The sequence below is a fragment of the Nelusetta ayraudi genome, unplaced genomic scaffold (assembly GCF_046127955.1).
Source record: "Nelusetta ayraudi isolate G7.1 ecotype Tasmania unplaced genomic scaffold, CSIRO-AGI_Nayr_v1 ptg000070l, whole genome shotgun sequence".
Taxonomy (NCBI): domain Eukaryota; kingdom Metazoa; phylum Chordata; class Actinopteri; order Tetraodontiformes; family Monacanthidae; genus Nelusetta; species Nelusetta ayraudi.
The window spans coordinates 2169992-2195081 of record NW_027466120.1 but is presented as its reverse complement, the minus strand read 5'-3'; the positions used below and the strand labels follow the sequence as shown (position 1 = coordinate 2195081).

Below are 25090 nucleotides of genomic sequence, written 5' to 3'. Positions count from 1 at the left end.
TCTCGCCGCCGTTTTCAATGGGACTTTCATGTTTGCCTCGCTCACCGCCGCACACACACACAGGCACGCACGCACACACGCACACACAAAAACATATCAGAGAAAAAATACAAATGATTGGGTTTGGCTCAGTAACTTCATTGTGTTGGAGGAAAAGGAAGCCAAACTGGACGGGGTTCAGTGGTTTTTAGGCCTTTTGAGGATTTGTGTATCAGGATTTATGTATTTAATTACGCACTCATTCTGCTAATGTGAGTGGAGGAAAAAAAAAATAAAAAAGAAAAGGAAAACGGTTGAAAAAAAAAAAAAAAAAAAGCCCCACATCAAGCCTATAAGCCCGTAGTTTTCCTTCTTACTGAAAGTTGGCCACCGCTGCTGTTTAGCTCCCCTTGAACCGGGCTAATACGCGTCTATTCCGATTAGGATTAGTATGTGTTGCATGGGCTCAGGGACCCAGGACACGTAATCTAATAAATCAAGATAAAAAACTCTGAGATTGGTTTACAGAGGGCCGGGATTTACCACTGGCCATCTCAGAGAAACAGGGATTAACGCAGCATTTGGCGCCGCGGCTGTACCCCCCCCCCCCCCCCAAACACTCCCCCCCCCAATTCTGAGGCTGAGGAGAGAGCGAGAGAGAGAGAGAGAGAGAGAGAGAGAGAGGGGCGGGGGGGAGGGAGGGAGGACTTAGGGGAAGGGAGCGGAGGAGAAGGGCTGACTTAGGGCTTTATATTGCCTAACAGACAGCAAGTTTAACTCACAGTGACAAGGTCAGGTTAGTCCTTTTACAAAAGGCTTTGTTCCAGAGGCAGATTAAAGGTCTCTTTGACAGTTTTTACACTTTTGGATCATGTTGAACATGGTTGGAGTTAATCCTGTCTGTGATGGCGAGAAGCCACACAGAGGAGAGAGGTGTGCGGAATGATGAGCAGCAGCAGCTCGTGGTTCACTTTTGGGTTTTGTTTGTTTGATTTTTTTTTTTTTTTTGGTTTAATACACAAACATAAGAATTGTCTCTTGTTTGTCTTTGTAACAAAATCTGATTCTGTGGAAATCTTTTAGAATTTTCACATCCCCTTGTCGGCCCAAGAACCTTTTAAGAAGTAGACACAGATCGTTTTTCTGGATTACACTCAGATTTGAATGACTGCTCTAATACTCAAGCAATAGAATTACATTTGTCTGATGTTTATGAAAGGAAAAGTATGAAAGGAATAAAGTAATATACAAAGTAAAATAAGAATACACAATCAAATGAAATCAAAAATGTTTTGTTTTAATTTTAAGATTGCATATCTAACAACAGTTTGTAACAGTACCTAGTAATTTAAGTGAAACAGGCTACTTCTTTAACCCACAATGCAACAGCCTTAATCTTGGACAAGTTGTCAGGCAGAAGTGCTGTCTCTTCAGGTAGAATGCTGCATTGAAATATACTACAACTCCTGTCATGGACAATCCAGTAAAAAACAGAACCTGGTGGTAATTCGCAGTACGCTAGCTAACATTAACTTTGATTAATACTGTTTGCTTGCGTAGCGCTAATATTACCTAACTTCAGTGTTCAAAGTGATTGCTGTCCTCATTACATTAACGTTGTCTTAACTTACAACCGCAAGTAAGCTAAACCTTACCTAACATGAATTCTTAATTTATGCATACATTCCAGAATGTGGGATTGACATGCTCAAACTAGTACAAAAGGTGGCGCAAACTTACATGATGGATAAAAAAAAACCAACTTTACATGATCCAACATGAGCTGAGCGAGCCTCTTTGAGTTAGCTAACATAAAGTCAACGTTACCCAACATCAATGTTGGCCCAAAGGTGGAGTTGCGATGCACAAATTGGAGTAAAAAAAAATCCATTGTTGTCATCATTCGCTTTTGAGTACGCGAGGATCTGACGATTAGCTAGAAGTTAAGCTCCTTTTAGCTAGCTAAGACACACAACAAGCAATGTCTTTGTGGCTTCAGTGACAGAACCATACAGTGGTCGGCTGAATCATCAGCGGTGCTCTACTAGAAATACACTTTTCAGAGGCAAGATATTTCTTTCAAATTCACCTTAACCTTCTGTTTCAACAAGTATCAGAGCTAAACATGAATACCAAACTAGAGGAGAGCTGAACAGCAGGGGAAGTAACCCTTACAAATCTCTGTTCAAAAATGGCGTCTGTACTCTTTCAACATAAAAAATAAAGGACAACAAAAGTGTTGAAATGATCTTTTTCATGTCGGTGTGTATGTTTTTAGACCGCACACAGGAGGTTCGAAACCTTTGTCCTGGGACTTTACCAGCACAAAATAAAAATCACACACGTCTGGCAGCCGTCCATCTGGTGCAGCTCCTCTTTTACAGCGAAGCAACATTCTGAGAAACGGGACCAAAATATCCCGACCTGAAATTTGAGCTTTTTCTCTTTTGCTCTTTGATGCCGGAGGGGGGCAGGGGAGGGAGGGTCTCACATAAAGTTTTACATATCAAACGTGGCACTGTTCTTTCATCTGCTGCGCTTGTCCTGGTAAGCTGTATCAAACACGGGGAATTCTTTTTTTTGCATTCACATATGAGGGTTGAAAAATCCTAGCAACATATCCCGGCTCGTACAAAAGGGGCCTTTTCTCCCCTTCTGAGGGAGCGGTTAGCAATATCACCAGGCAATTAGCAAGGAAACGAGAAATGGAGGAGCCAATTACTTCTGCGAGTTAGCTAAAGGCCATTTTAAACTGTGTGCCCATGACATAATAATGTTTATGGTAAATATTATAGTTGGAGACAGTGAGTGCGCGTGGCGTGAGAGGCGTGAGAGGGGGGCGGGGGGGGGGGGGGGGCAGGGGGGGAGGAGGGAAAAAGGCATCAATCTCGGATGGAGAATAATTTATTAAGATCTGAGATGCGGCAATTACGTGGAAAGGACCAAAAAGAAAAAAAAAGGAAAAAAATAAAAAAAAAAGAAGGGAAGAAGCCAACTCTCCAGGAACCGCATACATGATTGCAATCTTGATTAAATCCCCCTGGATCTAATGAGTTGATTTTCTGCTGTTAATATTGCATTGGCTGATGATGGATTCGTTAAGATAATGGAACGAAGCTAAAATATAAATGACTCCCTGTCAAGGAGCAGATTTTCGTCATTTTCCGTCTGACACCTCCGCCGTGGGGATTTGCTGAGGCCTTTTTGTGTTTAGAACCATCAGGATCTGGAATACTAATTGCTCGCGTGCTGATGCCTCTAATGCCTCGGCACCACCGCCCCCGCCCCACCCCCTCCCCCCCCCACACACCCACCAACCCCTCAGCCCCTCAGCTCCCCTCCCCACCGTCTCGGTAAATAGCTGCACACAAAAACAAAGGGCGCCGAGCACCTTTTTTCTCACTTTCGTACCCGATGAGAAATCTCATCCGAATAGGAAAAAAAACCAAACAACAACAACAACAACAAAAAAAAAATGACATACTTTTTAGTTTTCAGATTTTTATTTCATTGTCTTATTCAGATCATCAACCTCAGCGATTTAGCCACAAGGAGACAACTGATATTTATAGCAACTGCACAAGACACCCACACCCGTGCACATGCATACACACCCACCCAGTAGAAACTGCCAGGAGGAGCTGTAAGCAATAGGCCCCAGCGCTATCGACCTGTGCTTTTGAGATAAATTAATAATGCGGTCTCCCCCCTTTTGTTGGCGCTCACTTTTTAAACGGTCCGTCACTTAGGTCCACCCGAGGAGTAAAATCTCCAATGCATGCGCTATTGATCCCGCATCGCGCCGCCGACCGACCGCGCGTATAATGTGATGTATATTTTTTTTTGCTCCAGCTTGTGGGGGGTGGCGTGATATGACGCAACAACACACGTGTAAAAATGCAGACGCGAGGCGCAGGGCTAGCAGCGTATGCGCCAGTTCAGTCCGTCAGTAGAAATGAAAGTCGGACTGAAATGAAAACATTTGCTCAGCGAGCGACGGGGAGTTCTCGTTACGTTACGTCAGGTTTTCCGTTGTTGAGCCACAGCGGTGACTCGACCTGTCCGTCCCGAGACGTTGTGCCGCTTCTCCCACGATCCTCTGACTCTCTGTTGAGAGAGTCAGAGAAACGGCACAGCTTGACAAAAAAAAAGTGTGACCTTCACCGATTCCAACCGGTGATTGGTTTTCCACTGACCGACGAGTCGTCTGAAGTTTCAGCAGCAAAGGGCCTCGAACCGCAGCGCTGCCTGCCACACGCCAGCCTCGATGTAAAGGATTTCCTTCTCGGCCTCGTCAAACTTTCTTCCCTCCTTTGTGCTGTTTGTTGCACCGCTGCCCTTTATTCCTCCCCGCGCTGCCCGTCTGATTGGGTCGTCTGCGGAGGGACTTTTTTTTTTTCTTTCTTTCTCTTTTTATCCCGCGTGTCACTTCCTTGTGTCCTTTAACATGATTTTTTTTTTTTTTTTTTTTTTTTTAAACCAAAAAGTCTTTTTTAATCAATCAAGGAGCGGGCCAGAAAATAGGCTTTGTCATGGCCCGGCCCCCGGGTCGTGTGACGCCTGCTCGGCAGCGCTGACAGCTCTTCAAAGGGGGATAAAAAGGAATATTTTGCGGGGAAAACGGGGGTTTCCATGGCACTGGCACTTGTTGCACATGGATCACCATTCTTCGGCTCCTGCGTGAGGCTGCCGTTTCAAAGGGGGCCGGACAACAGGAATTAGACGAGGAGGGGACAGCGGGACTGTGGAGGTGGCTGCCCTCCGGCCCCCCGACTCTGTCCTCTCCCAGGGCGCGGAGGAAGAATGGGAGGCAGAAGTGACAGCATGAAAAGAGGGCCTGCTAGGTGCCGTCAAATATTCATGAGTAAATGGTCACTTTTTTCCTGCCGGCGCCGTGTTTAAACAGCCGCCACGGCGAAGGAGGGGTGGGCGGAAAAAAAAAAAAAGAAAGAGGAAAAAACCCCAAAACAAAACAGCCGCCGACCTGTTTAGGGATTCTCACCCCGGCTGTGTGAGCTCCCGTAATTAGCGGCTGTTTTCCCTGCGCGCACGAGGTCACGCAATCTTTGAGGTTTATGAGTTGATTAATGGGGAATGAAAGTTTGAGAAAAAAAAATGGAATAAAAAATAAAGGGGGAACTTTTGAGACAGTGGTGCGGCCGACGTGACGGCAAACAGGGTCGTTATTTTAATCTGTTAGCCTCTTTGTTCGCTCCTCTCGTTCAATTTATTTTAACTGTGACACTTAAAAGTTGCGTCAGCTTCACTGTTTTACAACTTTCACCGTAGGCTGCGGCCGTCTGCCGCCCCGGTGAAGTATCACGGTGTGGCACGTAGACCCCCCCCCCCCCACACACACACACACACACACACCTCTTCCCCTCACACACACACACACACACACACACATGCGCCACCGCACTCATATTTACACATTCTCCCATCCAGGGAAAAAAAAAGCGGGAGGTCAAGGTTTTTCGCGTGTCAGGAGTCCTTTCAGCAATTTGCAATAATTTCCATAGTGTCATCATCGCCGCCTTCAATAACAAACAAGGTTGTGCACGTGCTGCCTTGGAAAACTCAAGCAGTCTGGCTGTGTTTCGGCTCTTTAAGCCTGTTTTGCTGAAGACCAGCAGCTCAGCTCGGAGCTTTTCTTTCCCCTAATAATTCAAAACAATTTAATGAAAAGTCCTCCAAATTCTCTGCATGATTTTTTAAATGATGTTTTTTTTTGTAATGTTAAAATTAAGATAAGGTAATTAAAGTAAGAATACAGTCAAAGTTGCCGTTACTTCATTTTTTAATAACTTGTGTGCGTGTGTGCTTTTATTGTGTAGCTCTATCAGGCTCCTGCCAGTGTGCCGCCTGCCTGTTGCAAAGGTTAAAGCACCCGTTCCTCTTGTTCCCTCTGTATGTGTGTGAGTGTGAGTGTGTGTGTGTGTGTGTGTGTGTGTGTGTGTGTGTGTGTGCGCCTGCGCGCCTGTGTGCGTGCGTGCGCACACACATGCGCGTGTGTGTGTGTTCCTTGATGGGATTTTATCATGCCAGGCATGCTCTGTTTCCTGATGAATATATTAAAATTATTACTGTGCAAACAGAGTTTCTAATTACTGACCTGCTTGCTATTGTACTGTGCTTTCTGCATGCCCCCTTCTTCTCCATGCCTTGTTTATTTATCTGCACCAGTGAATACAGAACAGTCTATGCAATGTCATTTCCATCCGCATGAAAATGATTTTGAAAATGCCAATCTTGCCTATTATACAGTGTAATTACTTGTCTGCTTTTTGATTTTATCACATCTTCAGCCGGCGGGGGGGCCACTTGGAGAGGCTAAACATCTTCGCTCCTCGGCTCAATTTCTTCCTTTTCTTTTCACTTTTTTTTGTAACACAAAAGGGATTTTCTTCTCTTAAAAACTGGTGATTGTAATTTATTGAGGAGTTTGTACCCCCGTATGAAGGGACATTCAGATTTTGCCTCTGTGTGGATGCAAAAGGTGACGCCGTCTCGTCCGACCGGCAGCGCGTGAAGGAGCTTTTCTCTCTCTCTTTCTTTCTTTTTTTTTTTTTTTTTTAAAGCCATCTCCAAAGTTTTTTTGACTGGATCGAACGACATGTTTTCTCATGCAATAGCGAGAATCGGAGTCGTACTTAATGAGCAGCGAGGACGGAATGTGAAATATGGCCTGATGAAACCACCTCGATGCATTCTTCTCAGCCTGCTAATGTGCGTTTGAGCAGTTTTCACGGAGCAGGTTTGGCAACTTCCGGGGCCAGAAACATCGTTTTAAAGTTGATTTTGATTGTCGGTGCTGCACCCCTGACGTGTCACGCAACCATGGCCGCTGAGCCGACGGGACCAGTCTGCCACGGATGCTCGTGCGCACGTGCGCGTGTCTGTGTGTGTGTGTGTGTGTGTGTGTGTGTGTGTGTGTGTGTGTGTGTGTGTGTGTGTGTGTGCCCCACGCGCACGCGATGAAAGTGTCACTGGTTTTACTGGAGCATCTGCACTACATCACGCAAAAGGGCAGCCTTGTTGTTTACTCGTCTGCCTGCAATGTTGCACAGGGGGGTTGATCTGGGGAGTTGATAGGAGCTGCAATTTAAAAAGAGGACACTGCAGCTCCGAACAAAAACAATTAAAGGAAAATGAAAGACGGCCCCCAAGGGTTAAAAATAGAAAATTATCAACATGCACGCTGGAATCCGCAGCTCCGCTCGCCGTGCACGGCGCCCCGTGCACCAGCTCCCCACCCTCCCCAGCCCCGACTTACTGGGCCTGCATTGTTATGTATGATCAGATCTGCCAGTTCTTCCTCTAAGCTCCTTGTCACATTTTGACTTAATGAAGTGCAACTTAGAAGGGAATTGGGTTCATCATGCTAGTCGCACGATGCTCCCTTGTTGTAGCAAACAGGAGTGGCATGGGACCGCAGCGCTACAGCGCGAGTCGTTATCATTCCGGTCAGTCTGTTTAACACAAAATTAAACAAAGAACTAATTAGTGCCTCATGAATTAATAACTGCAGCGTTGCCGAGGAGAAGTTAGGTTGCTGAAGGGAGATATAAAATAAGTAGGAAGATCAGGTTAGAATTATTATTACTTTTTCGGGGGGGATGCGACGGCTCTCAAGGTTAGGAAACTTTTGAGAGGATTTAGGAGTGACTCGACTGGTTCTGCCAAAGTCAGTTTGTGTCCTGAAGTCACTCCTGCGTGCGTGCGTGGGTTAATGGGATACGGCATGTAGGAAACACTGCATAGGAGCCTCATGTGGAAGACGTGCCCGTGGCTTCGTTACACGCTGCTGCGGTGGGAATTGTTTTCAACCCTTGGTTGCGTTTAGCTTTTCACACAGTGTGTTTTATTTTTTTTTTATTTCACCACCAAACAATTTTTTTTTAAATTTTAGGACAACGTTTTTTTTGGGAAGTGAATTATTTCACACCGATCTGATTTTCTATTCCTATATTCTACCTCCAAGTGAAGGGAAGCATTAGATGTCTGTTCCACAGCTGTATGAATCTTAATCTGCCTAGTTTGTCAAGCACAGCACAAGACTTCTGCATACGTGGAACAAAAAAAAAAATCTTTCATTGTTCGGTGTTGTTGCTCAAGATTGAATCATTTTGGCAGGCTTGGAATACGTGAAAACTGAGAAACATGTATTTTGTATTGTTGTATTTTTTCTCTTTGGGGCCATTTCAATACAAATATGCACTCAAGCTCAGTTCTTTACTGGCAGAAAGCTGCCACGTTGATCCCACCGGTGTCACGTCCTGCAGGGTTGCCTCTCGTTCTTCTTTGTGCTGCCGTGAGCTGATCCTGTGGTTTTATTCAAACGTGTGCTATTTATATTAATGGGCAGAAGAAAAGAAAAAAAGAGTCCTCCTTGCGACTGATCTCTCCTAGTCCTGCTGCAGGCTTCGCTGAGGCACCACCCTTTGTGTAAAACAAACAAAGTTTCTCTCTTGTAGACTGGAGCAGGTCCAACAGGACGTACAGTCCCGTGTTGTGTGAAAGGGCATCTTTCACGCAATTTAATTTTGAAAAAAAAAAAAAGAAATCCAAAATCAAAAAGGGAACCTACGTCATCGACCCCTGAGCTGTTGGTATTTCAAGTTTCCCCTTTTGCTCATCCCTTTGTTTTCCAACATGTTTTACCTTCCATATGACAGCTGGTGTGTGTTGTATTTTTTTTTTTTTGTTTAACTGCAAATCTAAAGGACATGGGTAAATAAAGGTGTACAAACTGCTTCATCCGGATGCCTGTAACGTCATGTCAGCCACAGAATATGAGATGAGTTGCATAAAAGGTGGATTTCTGGAGAGCACGCACACAGATTGCTGCAGGAACAGCTCACTCACTGCCTTTTTTTTTCTTCTTTTTTTTCTCATTTTTTTTATGTTTCTCCTTTTGCTCTTCTCCTCAGATGAAGTGAGCCGCTGCGCGGAGTGACTCCCCAGGAAGAGAAAACAAGGTAGGACAAATCCCCAGCATGACTGATTACTGTCCCCACCATCTCCCCTGCTCATATCTACAACAATATCAGGCATCTTCATTAATCCCCATGGATCAATGTGTCTGGGGGTTGTAAAAATTGACAAATGACTTATTAGAATCCCACCGTTTTATTTTCCAACTGATTAACTCACAGCAATGTCGTGCACCGTGCAGGCACACTGATGTATCTGTTTTCCAAAGATAGCTTTGAGGCCATCTATCTATCTATCTATCTATCTATCTATCTATCTATCTATCTACCTATCTATCTATCTATCTATCTAGTTGTATTAACATTGTGTTAACAGTAATAACAGTAATTGACTTATATTTGGAAATGAAAAATACTGGTCCCCCCCCCCCCCCCCCTCACCGACATTGCAAAAGTTTGCTTGTAGTTTGCTTTCCATTGACCGGAAAACAAGATTTCCCATTAGCCGAGGAAAAGTGTTTTACTCGCAGTAACACTGTGTCTTAACGTCAGCGCTCCTGACAAATGTCCCTGCAAGTACGTCACAGCCTCTTTTTTCTGTCTTGTTGCGCTCTTCTGTTGATTATAATTCAATATTCTTTTTACGCCTGCTTTATGTCCGGGTGCTGCTGCGGCAACATCCCACGTTGTCGTCTTGACAAAATAATATCATTTTTTTTTTTCCACTCTGTGGCATTTATTACCGTAGGAGACATTAGACACAGACATCTAAGTACAGATGACATCCACCAAATTAACAAGAGCATAAAACCTTTTGTTGCTGATAAAAAAAAAAAAAAATCTGCCTCTGTACAATTTGACTCTCCAGAGGACACTAATGACTTGTGACTTGAAGAAACTGGGTTGCTTTTTTTTTTCTTCTCTCCCTCTGCACCCCCCCCCACCCCCTCGTCCTGCCCGTCTCCGTCTCTCCCCGAGATGAAACCTTCTGCGCTAATGATGTTAGCTGGTACGAGCACAATGCTGATGTGGGAGTCTGTCATGAGGATGCATACAACAGCCCTTGCCCCTGGCCTCCCAGTCAAGAGGGATCTAAACATTGAGAAGTGACACCGTGGGCTGTCTCATGTCAAGCCGGAGACCCCTCGCTATCACCGGGGGGTGGCGTGGCCGTGAATTGAGGCGGAGGGCTACACCGCGCTCCTTTGTTTCTGCCGGTGTCACTCACACAGCGGAGGGAAGACACACTCCTTGCATCAATCAGGCGGCCAGATACATGGCCGGCGTACCTGCCGGCGGCGTGACTGGAAAATTACCGCTTCTGCACTGAGTGGAGTCTGCGAGGGCCCTGCCTGGCCAGAGGTGGACGCAGACTGGGTTGGGGTGGGAAAGGGGGGGGGGGGGGGGGGCATCAAACTGAAGGGGCCAGTTTCAAAATCGTGACTTTTACTGAGGCCAAGATAAAGAAGGAGGAGTTTGACATGAAGGGAAATGATCGAGCAGTCAGTTTGGTCGTTTGGTCCTCATCCTAAGTGGGCCAAACCATTGCTCCCAGTATTGGGGAACCAGGCCAAAGATTATCAGGTTCCAACAGAACTTCAAGTTTTGGCTTTTGTGTCTTCGCAACGAGTTTCTTCACCAGAACCTCGGAGAAACTTTTCCTGCTTCACTAAAGTTGAGTAAAAATTGAACGTTGTTCACGACTGTTTGGCGGTCCTGACATTAGCAGTAACAGCACGTTGTCCACTTCTACTTTTAGACCTGTTATCGTGTCGCTCCCACGTGCTAACGATGACCTAGCGCAATCTAATCAGAGGGTATTAGCAAACGACACAACCACAACATTGGGGACCTTCATGTTGCTTTTCGGGACTTTGTAACTGCGAACGTAGTCGGCTTAAATAAAAGGACACAAGTAGAATAGAATAGAATGAGAAAATGTGTAATAAGTGAAGGCCTAAGAAAATGAGACACGTTCTCCCGCTGCTTCTTGAACGCACCTGCCTTCGCCTCGAAACGCCGGTAAAGTTTGATTTTCACAGAACGGGCGACTTCTTTGAAAAGCTTCGCCGGCCTCGGCTCGGCATCGCCACAGCTGGATGCACGGACGCGTCCGCGTAGCTGAAACCTTGTCAGAGGTGCTGCGGTGAAGGCGCCTGACCACATGACGACAACACCACCAACAACAACAACAACAACAACGCAACTGGACGCCGCCGGTTTAATTGGCCTTTGATATACGTTAATGCGAGCGATGATAAAATCGGCGGCCGCCGTCACGCCCGCCTCCAGCCTCGCCGACCAACCGCCGGCCTCCTTTCCGAGCTCCCACAGCGAGAGGGTCCCTCTGCCAGGAGACAGTAGCAGGGAAATTAAACTGCCAGATTTGTTTTCACCGGTTCTAGGGACGGTCTCAGGAGGGTTGGCGGGCGGCGGCGGGGAGGTCGGGGGCTTTTAATTGAGCTCAGCGAACAGAAATGTGTAGGGCTGCTGCACCGACCGACAACAAAATCCACTCCTCCCAGGTCCGAGCCAAAGATCAGGCGGCAGCGGCAAAGCGACACCTCGGCGGGGAAGGAGTCGGTCTGCGTTAGCGAGCGTCGGCCGCAATTTACCTCCGTTACCTGCCGCTTTCTCACAGAAGACGAGAAAATTGGCCGGGATGACGCGTCGTAATTGAAAAACTCAGCCTCCACTTTGTTTGCTGTCTTGTTGGGCTTTTTTCAGCGTTTTTTTTTTTTTTTTCTCCCTGTGTGTGGGAGGGCGACAATTCTCTAATAAACAAGAGTTCACTCAGTCATGGATAAAAGGTAAATAAAGGCCACGCTTTGCCGTAGGAAAGATAATTTGTCTCAGTGAGGAGCGAGATGGGGGAAAAAAAACAACTCGCGCGACTCACTTTATTATTATTATCATCGCAGCTCTCAGTGTTACAATAGCAGGGAAAGAGAGGAGCCACCATATCATTTTCTCTATTCTCCTCCTGTTTTTTTTTCTTCTTTTTTTTGTCCTTTAAATTTTTCCCCGTGTGTCAAAACAAGCCGAGGCTACATGGAAACGGCGGCCCTGTGTAAATATTTATGATGTAACATCTCCATGTGAATAGACTTTCCTCCCAATCCATCCATCATTACAGGCACATGGTGAAAGCCCACCTCCCGGCGGCGGCCCACGGCCCTTAGGAAGCTCAGACAGGAGCGGCGTGTCCCCCTCTCATTCACAGTATTTGTTTTTCCTTTGACTGGGGGCAGTCCAGCTGTGAGGGCATTTCATGTGTCAGTCGCTGCGCTCTCATTCACCGCTCACTTCAAAGCCTGGCTTCGGCGCCATTGTCGCATGTGACGTGGCTGCCGGACCCCCGAAAAATGCCCAAACAGAAAAATGTTATGTAGGTCAAATTACCAGCGTTTAAAAAGAAGAAGAAGAAGAAGAAGAAGAAGAAGAAGAAGAAGAAAGTGGAATTCTTGCAGCTGAAAACATATTGTCGTGGATACAGACTCACCCTGGCTATTGTGTGCATAGTGCGCTCTCTATGTTTGGCGTTGGGCCGTATGAATGGAGTAAAAAGGCAGCCGTTCGCAGCGGCTGGCAGAAAATCAATGCCTGAATCTGATCTGTTCTTTGTTGCCTTTTTTCATATTTATAGCACTCTTCTCAGAAACAATATGTCAAGTAGCTTATTGCTGTTCACGTTCGACTGGGCTGCGCTTCCATGTTTTGATGTTATTTGACCCCTGCAAGACTTAGAAACAGGCAGAAAGTGCCTGTCTGGGTTCATTGACTTGGAGTCCCAATGTCTCACGTAGCCTGTTTAGCCTTCTGTTTGCAGCCTTCCGCAGAAAGTCCCAATTTCTAACCGTTTTCATTACTCTACACTCCATCTTGGGCTGCCGTGGAGCTGCTTGGCACAATCAGTTATTAACAAACTCTGCATATTTAGCCTTTTGTTTACAGCCTCCTGCAGTGAAAATGCTGAGTTCTAGCTTCCTGCTAAAACACCACCTGTCTGGAGATGTTATCGTCAACCTGGGAGAGTTTTTTTTTTTTTTTTCAAATGATTTTAACAAAATAACCATAATTGGAGGATTAGGTATTATTAATTTAGTCATTTCCTGGGAGCTCCAGTCTTGAGACACATGACGGGGGAAATGTTGGTAAAGTGATTTGATTTTTGCACAATCTGGGACCTTTTAAAACGCAGCTAGTCTCAGCACGTCAGCTGTGCCTCAGAATTCTTCGACTTGTGCAACAGTTTGAAATATCAAACGTGCTATTATTTGGTTCAAGAAAAAGCGGAGTGAACCGGGCCGCTTGTTTTTCTCCCCTTTCCGGCGCTCGCTGCTCCTTTAAGTGTGCAAAGGTGCAGCAGATTTATGAGGTTGTGCATTTGCAGAAGTAGGTAAGTCTACTTCCCTACCTAAGTGGATTACAAGGTTTTAGGCTTTTCTTCTTGCACAACTTACCAGCGGAAAATAGGCGTTGCGCGGCTCCGGCAAATTGTAGACTCTCATAATATTATCATGAGGCGCGGTGGGGTTGCTGCGGCGTGATTAATACGTCAGAGCGTCTGACAGACTGAGCCCGAGGAAGGTGATATGGATCATCACAAATGGCTGCCGAGCTCAATACCACCAGCCAACTTTATCCATTTATCTGCAGTGATGAGGCTCCTTTTGTGTTGCGCAGCATTGTAGCATCTATCTAAATAACAAAAGGGAGCGCTGCCGTGCGCCGAGCCCCGCGCTGCAATGCACATGGGAACAAAGTGCAAGACGAAACTCACCTCTGAAAAGGAAAAAAAAAAAAAAAAAAAAAAGTCTGTGAGACATCGTGAGGATTGCGAATCGATGCTCAGGCCCCGCTGGTGCGCGCTGGATATATGTTTTTTTTTTCTCTCTCTCTCTCTCTCTCTCCCTCCACCTATCTCTCTCGCTCTCTCTCGCCCCGAGATATCTGATTACCTTCAAACAAAAAATATTGCCCCTGTTTTGTTCGATTACAACTTGTTGAGCGCTGAATGATGCAATTCACGCGCCAAGTACTTTTTTCCCCCTCACCCCTCCTCTGAGTGTACACTCCTCTGTGCGCTTCATCTGGTTGGCCTCGCTTGTGAATAAATGCCATTTTTTTCCTACACGCCCCCCCCCCCCCCCCAACCGCCGCCGCCGTTGTTTCAAGTGCCTCTTTTCTCTCTCCTGATCCATTCAAGCTTTCAATACCTTTTCTCTCCTTCTCTTCTCCTCTCTCCTGTCCCTCTTTTTTTTTTCCACAAGCAGGAGGGTTTTACTTTACTCCTTTGTCATCCTAATTGATTGCATTAACCTTTTGAGTATTGAATTTCCTGTGCATCACGCTGAGCACAATGTGGAATATTATCATAATCCCTCCAAGTAATGGACACAGGGCAATCAACAATGCTTTAGGAAAAGTACATCTTTGAAAGATGGAGCGTCATATTATTTTCAGCCGGGGAGACCGACGACTCCTGAGCTTTAGGAAACTTTGCCTCTGAAGGCGGCTTTTTTCCCCCCAGCCTGGCTTTGTTTGTGACAAAGTAAAAACCTATTTATTTATCTGATGCAACATTCTAATTTTAGATTTATGATTATTTAATTGTGCACCACTTTGCAGTTTTTTTTTTCCCCCCAATGCATCAGTTCACACAACTGTGGCAAAGAAAAGTTGTGTTCTAGACACAGAATGGTAGAAAAAAAAAGTTGTACCCATAACAAAACTACATCGTCCTACGCTTTGGACTCTGTCAATGCTTATTCATTATTGAGCCGCGCAGGATCAGACGTAGCATGAACACCTCTGTTGCCTCCAGGGCTGTAGCCGGTGCTGCTAGCGCTAATTAATTGCGGGTGTGTTCCTAGCGCTGCGTTTGAACCGGGAGTCTTGACGGGTGACAGGAAGGAGCTCTCGGCGCCGCTAAAGGCGCTGCGCGTGTTCTGTGGCACGAAGAATTTGCCGGCCGAGATTGGAGGTTGAGGGCTGCGGCTATTTGCATTGTGGCTTCGTGCAACGTCTCTGGCTCCGGCAGCGTGCGGCGGCCTTTGCCAAACTGTTCAAAGGATTGGCACGTGGTCAAGGTACGTAATTCTTTGCTGAGGCAGATGCTTGTGGAAAGCCGTGCGAAGAGCCGCGGCCACCGGGGGAGGGAAGGATTCCCTTGGCAGTGGAGAGGCAACAATAGATATTGAGTAAGATTTGACTTCAACGTGCCATCATGTTTTGATCGAGGGAAGACGGGTTTGGGTTCTGCACAGGTGGTGCAGTGTTTGGCGAAGGAAGCGCCGACTTCCTGGTGGACATCACATCTCCAGATCTTAACATTTGGGACCAGCCTCCTCCTTGGTGATATTATAAGAATTCATTATTTAACGGTTATCTTTTTCACTGTATTATATTGCTTTGGATTTTTCCCAAGAAAAAAAAAAAACGATTGATTGACTTTTCTTTTTTTTTTTCCCTTAAGCCCGCAGACAACCCCCGGATAAAAATCATGCAAGACTCAGGAAGTCTTTTAAACCGGACGCTTTTGGACAATTGATTTTAATCTGCAGTTGTAGGGATTTTATTTAATGCCAGAAGTTGAGGCATTCAAAGTAGTTTATGAAGCAAGACCAGCGCTAGCAAGTAGAACTGTCTTGTGAGGGCTTAATGTCAGGTGTGTTTAGGGGACGTGTCACTGGAGTAACACTGATCAGCTCTGAGCTTAGGAATTAGAGACGGCAAACCTTTGAGCGTAACATGGTAACGGAGATAATTGGGAGAGATTCAAGTCGGATTCAGGTGTTGCTAAACTTATTACTGGTGTTCTTTGAGCGTCTTTTATGTCTTTATTGGCACTGCGTTACTAGCCTAATTTGTCGATAGCGCTGCATGCCGCACAGTAGATGAGCACTTGTCGCCGCTGTTAATTTCCGACGCCCCGAGATTTAACAGGATTTCATGCAAGGACGGTGGTTCACTGTATTCACAATGAACCAGAAGGTTTCCTGATGACTTTAACAGGGCTTGAACATTATAGTCTCCTGTAAAAATTTCTTTTACTTTTTAATCATCCATCCATCTAATTTCTATCACCGTTCCTAAGGCAGGGTTCCGCTCTGCACAAGTTGCCAGTTTATCGCAGGGCCACATACACAGACAAACAACCAATCACACTACAGCCGCTTCATTATTCCCCTCACGTGCGTGTTTTTTTTTGGTTTTTTTCCCGAGTGTGGGAGGAATCCATTCAAACTCCGCCCAGAAAGGCCCCAGACAGGCGAGATGGAACCCGCCACCAACCACTGCACTGACATGTCGCTCTTCTTGTTAGCCATCACTTTGATTGCTGGTCAGTCTGCACACCTGCATGTGCTTAAAGTGGCCGCTAGCCTCTCCACGGGCGGTGGCCTTCTCGGGCAAATCTGTTTTGCTGAAGACTGAACAGCTGGTACTGTTGATGTAGCTCATTGCAGTTCAAGTAGTTCCCTGTAGTATATTCCATGCAATGCGCTCATGATACATTTCATCTTTTATACGTGCTTGTATATACCTTTCGTATTTATACGGTGCTGCCATAATGTTTTTTATCTTATACTGACTTTCATGTAATTGATGAGATCAATATTGATACAGGTATTGATATTTCAGGCTTTATTACCGGGTTGGCTCAGTTCAAATAAAAAGGAGAAGACAGGCGCTAAAGGCTCAAGCAACATAATCAGTGAATAGCTTGTAGAAATGTCTAGCATTAGCAGGTTTTGCCACAGGGTGTTGCCGGCCGTTGATCCTCCTTCTGCAGATTGATATGATTAAATGTAGGACCTGGGCAGTCTATGATCACAAGTCCAACAGCAGCAGTCTGCTGGTCAGAAATAACAGGCTGCACGGCGCACACCGTCACTGACCAATTAGAAAGGAGCATCCAGCAGGCCATGTAATGACACGGAGATAACCTGCATTTAGACACCATAACATAAATTATGCAGCGCGTGGCCTCATAACATGCTAGCGCCGTTATCCCCGCAGTGGAAAGTTAAGTCGCAGTTCAGTCGCTGCGCCGCAAGCCTCTTCTTAAAGCCCCGCGCGAGCGCGCGCCGGCTGTGCCGACCATAAACTGCCTAGTTACAGTATTAGTGACTTCTACAGAGTGCTGTGCGTGTCTCTGTAAACACTGGCATAAAGTGCATTAAAGTAATTGATTGTTGGGAAACAGACAAAACTGTTATCACGTTTCCCAGGCAACCGTCGGCGCTATCTGGGCCGCGTTGATGAATTGAGGCAAAACACCCTGTAATTCACATCAACTCTATTATATTTCTCCGGCGAAGAGCAAAGGGGGAAAAAAAAAAAGGGGGAAAAAATCAATTGAAACAAGCTCTTATGCATAGATAGATGCTAGTTTTGATCAATACTGTTTTCACAGGGACGCTGCCTTTCAGTGTGATTGAAGCCTGGCTGTAAAAGGCAGAATCCGTCCAATCGGAGGACGTGGACTTTGAGTGGGGGGTGGGGGAGTTTGGGTGGTCGCTCTTTTTGGGGCATCTTTTGGCACATTTACCTGAGTTTTATTGATCGCAGGCGAATCGTGTGATTGAGCCGGGATGCGGGTCAAATTATAGGTCAAGGTCGGTCAGCGGCACAAAGCCCGAGCGCCGTCCGTCCCTTTGTATTCCGCCCAGCTCCGCGGCTATTCCACTGGGAAGCTGTGCCCTCAGCGTATGGAAACGAAGGCCCCTTAGTTCAATTATACAAGCCCATTGAGCTTCAGAATATTGACATATCTCCGCGCTCGGGAAATGTCATGGATAATGATCCGCCCGGCTCGACAGAAAGATGCTTTGATAGAAGATGTGGAATTTGTGGACGCCGTCGCTAAGGTCAAGATTTACCTGGCGGAAGATCAGGGTTTGATGAAGACGGGGGAGCCGTGGGCGAGAGGAAAGAAACAGATTTAGCCACGTGTGTCTGTTCAGTGAACACCATTAATTTCCATTAGCTGCGCCTGGTCGCACAGAGTTTTATTATTCGTCGGGTTAATTAGAGGAGTCAGATGCAAGCATCTCGGGTTGATCAACACAAACTGTGTAAATGTTGATTTTTTTTTTTTTTTCTTTCAAATTTCATTTTATTTGTTTATTTGTAGTGTTGTTTCCATTGAGTTTCAATGTGTTGATGACAACACCATCGGCTTGTCTTTTTTTTTTTTTTTCCAGATCTGAATTTATAGTTCTTGCTTCAGCATTTTCATCCCAAAATGACATATTTTTTTCCCAATGAATACATTTTAAAGTTGCGTTGGCTGCGCGCATTGAACGCATCACCGACGTTGGCAGGTTTCCAGCTGCGGTCGCACAGCAAACAATAGGACGGGAATTTTTGTGTCGGCTGCATGCACGTATTAAAAGCGTCATGCAAACGCCCAAACACTCCTCCGGGCTCCTGGAAGCAAAAACAGGCAAAACGGCAGCGCGGGTTTTCTCGCCCTGTTTACGTTTTTACACGTTTGGCTTCCCTCTCGCCGGCTCCAGATTTCGGTCGCAATCTTAATTGATCTAATCTGGCTAATGCTTGCTATTTTCAACAGTTCCATTAGAAAACTCCCGGCCTTCCCCCACCCTTGTCTGCACTCCCTTCACCTCCCACACTCTCTCTCTCTCTCTCTCTCTCTCTCTCTCTCTCTCTCTCTCTCTCTCTCTACCCCCCACCCGCCCTGACCTACATGGTGGTCACATGGCCTCGGCTCCCTGGCTCGGCATTTTATGGAAAATCTGCAGGAGATAAAGCCACGGGGTTTAAAGTGTTATCCCTGCCTGTCCTTTGAGAAGGGCTAAACACTGAATGAGGTGTTATTGCATCAATGCTGTTGGACACACACACACACACACACACACACACACACACACACACACACACACACGCAGAGAGAGGGGGTGAGGGAGGAGGGGGGCAAAGAGGGTATCTTCCTCCCTCCTCCTCCTCCTCCTCCTCCTCTGCCACTGCCGCTCTCTGTCTCTCTCCCTCTGCCTCCTCAGTTTGATTGGATTTAGTGGAGTGTCACCACTGTGACTTTGGGGGATTTCTCTCTCCCTGTCACTGTCTTATGCATGCTTGCTTGGGTTATTTACTTAACTTGTCCAGAAAATGGACTGTGATCCGCAGCTTACCGCCCGTGCTGCTCGGGAGAGACGAGTGCCTCCTCGCGCCGGGGTTTTTTTTTGGGGGTGTTGGGTGGTGGTGGTGGTGGGGGGGGGGGCACCGCCAGACAGCCGCCATCGGCGCTGGCTGAGCCGCCGCGCCGGCTTGCTTTCACTGCTGCTACTGCCGGCTGGTGCTGAGGGCTTTAGTTTTGCACTGTGACCGAGTCCCCTTCACACTGTTGTGTGCCTGTAAATTTTCTGCTGCCCTTGCTATTCAGCCAATTACAGCAAAAGAGCTTTAGCGATTTTTCTCTCTCTCTCTCTCTCTCTCTCTCTCTCTCTCCTCCGCCTCCGTCCTTCCTTCTCTTCCTCCTCCTGGTGTATATTTATATATTAATTTTTTTTTTTTTTTTTTTTTACAAGGGAATGACAAGCATTGCTGAAGGTTAAAAAAAATGCTGAATTTCATATTGCGTGTAATGTCAGGGTGGGCTTTTTTTTCTTCCTGTGGCGGCCCTAATCAATAGAAGTCAGCTCTATCTTGCGCAGAACAAACACACAGGCGGCAGACTAATAAAACTTCCTGGCCTGTTGCATTTCAATTTATTGTCTGTCTTACTGCTATCAGCACTTAAAGGCAGACAGGGACACAGTGCAGCTTGATAAAAAAAAAACAACAAAAAAACAACAACAATGCGCATAATGAATATTAGTGGTCTTTAATAGAGAACAGTTCATTTGGATCTAAGACGGGAAAAAGATTGTTCTGTTTTTTCATCGCTGGATTCTACAACGCAAAGCCAAATTGGACTGGAGATGATAAATAAACAAACAAGATCCGCAGAATTAGCGTTCCATTACGTTAAGTGAACACATGTTGGTGCGGTTTTTTCCCGCGCGTTCCTCTTTAATCTTGCGGAGAAGTGGCCGTCCTAATGCGACTGGAAAACGCCGCGGCAGACGGAGTTTGCGTGCGCACAACGCATGTTTGCGTGCACGTGTTGCAGCTTCTAATGGCCGCCGCCTCTTTCCCACTCTTCTTCTTCTTGACATTAATCCGTGTGGGTTCCCTTTGTCAACTTCGGTGGATGACATTCAATATTTGGATTGGAGGTGCACGCCCATGGGCCTGCACACACACACACACACACACAAACATAGAATTTCAGTCAACAGAACTTTGCTGCGTGGATTTTCACTCCCACAAACATGTTTTCTGACTTGCTCATGCCTTCTGAATCCACAGTGCAGCCCCTGAAAAACATATTTGACTTGATGTCAGCGAAAGGCCACAGGCTAACAATCAATACGATGTCAAATGTAATGTAGAGCTACAAAGCGGTTCAGGAATGCGTCCGAAGTGGCTCAGCTATGTCGCATTCTGGTGCTAAAAGTGACCAGAGGACATTATCGTCCCAAAATACTGGAGGAGATAAAGAACTCGTGACGGATGGCCGGCTGTCGCTGTCCTCGCCGCCGCCGCCTCCGCCGCCGCGCAAAGCCGTCAAAGGGACGTGTTTTTTTTCTTTTTCCAATTGTTTCGTCTCCAGTGAAAAACAAACCCAGAAGTTGCACAAGTGATAATTGCGCATAAAAAAGAAATGACACCGCAAAATGCTGCCGCGCGCCGTAAACAAGCCAGCGGAGGAATGGCGGCCTCTTTTCCGCCAGTTTGGAGTCAGCCACGCCCAGCGGTGGGAGCGGAAGGCAAAACTGCTTAATGTGACAAAATAAAGACAGAAAGACTCGGAGGGAAGAGTCAGAATCAGGATCCTGAAAGATTCATGCCTCCATTTTATTTATAATTTGTTTTCTTTTCCTTATTGGAAGGGAGTCGCAACTGAATATTTAATGAGCTTCGCAGCCCAGAAGTTAAAAAGATGTTATGTCAGCAGGGGGAGGGGTGTGTGTATGTGTGTGTGTTGGGGTGGAGGTTCAGGTGGGTGGGGTGGGTTGGGGGGTAGGTGGGACGGCACGGTGTAAAGCGGAAAACCAGCAAGAAATGTGTTGGGCAAAGTTTGCTCTCCGGATTCGGTTAATAAAGTAATTCCTGCGCTTTTCTGCAAGTGGCTGCTTAATTGAATGTCGGGTATGTGTGTGTGTGTGTGTGTGCGGGGGGGGGGGGCGCTGGGGCGGGGGGATATGGGTGGTGAGGGGGGTATCTGCAGGTTGCGCTGAGCCCTGGCGAGGCTGGCCGTGCCTCTCCGTATGCACGGCGCAGAGTGCTGGGTACTCTGGGCGCGCAGAGCACCATCTGCATTTCGCTGTTAACGCGCCTTCACATCCAAGGGAGGATTAGGAGAAAATCCCCTCCATTTTTTTTTTTTGTTTTGTTTTTTACTCCCCACCTCCTCCTCCTCCTCCTCCTCTTCCTCCTCCTCCTCTCGTCTCTCCTCATCACGCAGACAGACGCACACAACCGGTTGACAAATATCAGATTTGTCTCCAAAAAAAAAAAAAAAAAAAAAAAAATTAGCTCCATCTATATCGGGCGCCATATGACACACAGAAAAGATTATCCTTAATACCCGGCCAGCTTGGGTGTGGAAAAAGCAGATTAAAGTTTCAGTTTGGTCATATTTACTCGGCCGCTCCGAGTCGGAGACGTTGCATTACACTGTAGTGGGACCCACCCTCACATGTAAACACCCCCCCTCACCTCCCGCAAACCTCCAAAAAAAAAAGCAGAGAAAAGCCTTTACCTTCCAGAAACAACATGTCTGCCCTGAAACAATTAGACATCACGCCTAAATAATTCATCATTTCCCAGCCAGTCCTCCTCCTCCCCTCCTCCTCTCCTCTCCTGCGTGTCCTTTAAACAGGCAGAGTGAGCCGCCAAAGGGGGGCCGAAGTGAATAACAGCAGCAGGTGCCTTTTCACATGGAGCTTTGTAGTCGGCGGCGGGTGCTGAGCTGTTATTTTAGCGGGCCCGCTGCTTGCTAAGGAGGAGGAGGGGGGCTGGGGGAGGGGGGGCTGGGAAATGGACCTGGTGGCTGACCTGAGGACCCCCGAGCTGTCCTGTTAGCAGCCGTCCCAGCCCGGCGCTGCTGCTGGGCCGGCCTGCTTCGTCTTTCCCCCGGTCGCTGCTAAACCAACACAAAATTCCCCTCTCACCCCTCTACCCTCCCCCTCCTCCCCCCCGCCGGCCGCAACCGTAAGAAGTTTACCCTCCAAAAATAAACTGCGCTGACCCTGAAGGAGGTCATTTGTGTCTGGGCGAGCGGCAGATTGTTGAGACTGGACATGCATGATTATTAGCCATCAGCATTCATCAGAGGGATTTAAACATATGAGTAAGATGCTCCTTAAGCCTCTGCTAAGTCAGTGTGTTCCTTCCTGGCCATTTCATTATCAAACTCCGTAATCGTCATCTGGCCGGGTACGAGTTCCGAAGGGGCCCGAGGCTCTACCTGTTGTCCTGCTGTGCCTTTCCTCTGTCTTTTTTTTTTTTTTTTCTTTCGCGTTGCCCCGCTTCCGCTCAAGACCACTGCCCCACCCAGAGGTTGCTTTATGAACACAGGAGCCCCATAAATGAAATTAAGGTGTCAATTAGTCAATTACAGCATAATAACTCTGAGGGCAGACATTTAGAGGCAGAGAGAACCTCGGCTAAGTTCATTTCCTCCGGCCCAGGAGCCTAGCGCTTGGCACACGTCACTCTCCGCCCAGGCTCGCTGAATAAAGGCCCCAGTGCTCTCCCTAATGTTATTTTCCCCTGGATATCTTTTTTGATCAACAATTTCCTTTCATGGGTTTGTTTTTCAGGAGCAGGGTATGCACTTTTTCTCTCCCCAATTTGGCTAGGGAGAATTTTATAATTTAGTAATTAAAATCTTTGTTAGGCTTTAGAAATTGCGCCTAATTGAATTTAATGGGAAGATGAATTTCAATTTTATTTGATTAGCAGGACCCCTGGCATAGGTATTTATGGAAAAAACTCTACAAAAATATGCTGTGTGGGCTAAGATGGCATAATAGAATTACAGATAATCGGATTTCACTGTCATGAATTTCACTCTAATTTCACTCTAATTTTCCATTAGATAGCTGGTTTACAAATATTTGCTCATCTGCGCTGGGAAAGGCTATCTGTCTAAAATGATTACAGAGCCAGCCTTCAGAAATATGTCCCCTTTTTTCCCCCCTCCCTTTTAAAAACCAGATTGCGAGGGATCAAAATTAGGAAGATTGCATTATGGATGTCTGCATCCGGGAGAGCAATGGGGAAGATATGATGATTACGGCCGGGGGATGAAAGCAGTGTCAAGAAAAATGTATGACTCAAAAACATAGGGCCCGGTTCTATCTGGAAAATCTCGGCTCTCAGCGCAGCGCCGTCGTCGAGCAGCGTGATGTATCGCATGACTCCCGTAATATCGTCCACGTGAATGCCGCGCAAACCTAGCAAAGACGTCGCAATGCCTGATGCGAGCTCCTTTGCTAATTTCTCTGGAGCGCAAACCCACAATGAGATCTGGCGCCGGGATTTTCGAGGGAAGTCTGCATGTCGGCGTGCGCCGCAAGTATGAAAATCAGATGAGACGCAGGAGAAGCTTTGTCACGAAGTAACGCAAACGGCCGTCGTCGTCGTCGTCACCGAGGGGGTGGGGGGGGGGGGGGGACCGGGGGGGAGGTGGGTGGGTGGGGAGTGGTAGCGCCGCCGTCCCGGCCCCTTCGCCCGCACCCCAAGTTTAATATTCAGCTCCGTCGCCTCTTCAAAAATAAATATATAAGACAATATAAACAGACGTGAGAGGGAATAATATCTCGCATTGGGGGCTGAACTCTCGTCGAATCCCACTTAAAAAGCCCCCGCCTCAGAATTAAGCTTTTACACGTCCAATTTCCTGCCAATTTGACGGCAACATGACGGTGAATATCGCCCAGCGACAACAACCCAACCCGCCGCCTGTTCACAAGCACAACTTACTCTTTCAAATTTGTTGTGTTGTGTTTGCACCCCTCCCCCGCCCCGGCCCGGCCCGGCCCGGCCCCCGCCACCTGTGCACTTTGCCCGTCGGGACGCACCTACACCCGCCGCCGCGCCCCCCCCCCCACCCCCCCCCCCATCCGTCGGCTGCACTCCTCTGCCGCCCGCCGACGGCGAGGGGGCTCCAGAAACACAATCCGACTCCCCGGCAAAGGTCAGATTTCTCACTCGGCACGTCTCTGCGCTTTGGGCACAAAAGCCGCTGAATTCACATCTATCACGCCGGCCCGGGCTTTTGTCCCGGGCCGGGTGGGAGGGGCCTAGGAGCAGGGCTCTTCAGCAGCAGACCAGCCCCTCCTGGAGCGCACGGTCAGGGGCCGGCCAAACGTCTGGCCCTCGCGGCCCTTTTGACGGATGCGAACCCTGCCATGTCGCACACACACACACACACACACACACACACACACACACACACACACACTCCCACCTTGCCCTCAACATTCTCCCGCATGGCAGTGCACAATAACTGCCCCCCCACCACCCCGCCCAAATAAAATAAAAAGACCAACATCAAACGAGAAGCCCCATCGCTCCCCCCTCCAACCCCTTTTTTTGAGAAGTAAATGGTTTTTCGGCCCCGAAGATGCGACTCGGGGGGCCGCAAACCAATGGGAAGCCCGTTCTGACGTCCCAGGGACCCAGATGGAAGTCAACCTGCAAACTGGTATCACCCCCAAATGTCTTGTTCACACGCGCTGGCAAAGTTTTTACTTTCTGTTTGACTAGTCTTCTGCTCCTACGGTGGCCCGCAGGGGCCAAACTTTGAGAGCTTTGACTGTTGATTGTTTTGGAGACTGTTCTCTTCTGTCTCTGAGATTCTGAAAGAGCCCATAACTTGTTCGACATACCAGTTTGCCCTCGTGAAGAATTTTTCTGCCTTTTGCAAACAAATTATTGTGCATTTGCAGACAGTGAAATTAAACAGCAACTAAAGGTGGATGAAAGGATTCCTTTTTTTTTTTCTTTAAAGCTTTTGCCAAAGTGGTTGTGTACCCAAATCAGTCACTCAACTCAACTCAATGAGGTGATTTTTTTTTGTCATTATTATTTTG

General features: G+C 47.1%; 1 protein-coding gene across 2 annotated transcripts in view; it reads left to right on the top strand.

The window, feature by feature from the left end:
* Nucleotides 1-25090, top strand: part of casz1 (castor zinc finger 1) — a 175142-nt gene that overhangs the window by 66689 nt on the left and 83363 nt on the right. For both annotated transcript variants that reach the window (XM_076041835.1, XM_076041834.1), the window contains one exon: nucleotides 8913-8960. The gene's annotated coding sequence lies outside the window, so the exon portion shown is untranslated. The remainder of the gene's footprint in view (nucleotides 1-8912; nucleotides 8961-25090) is intronic.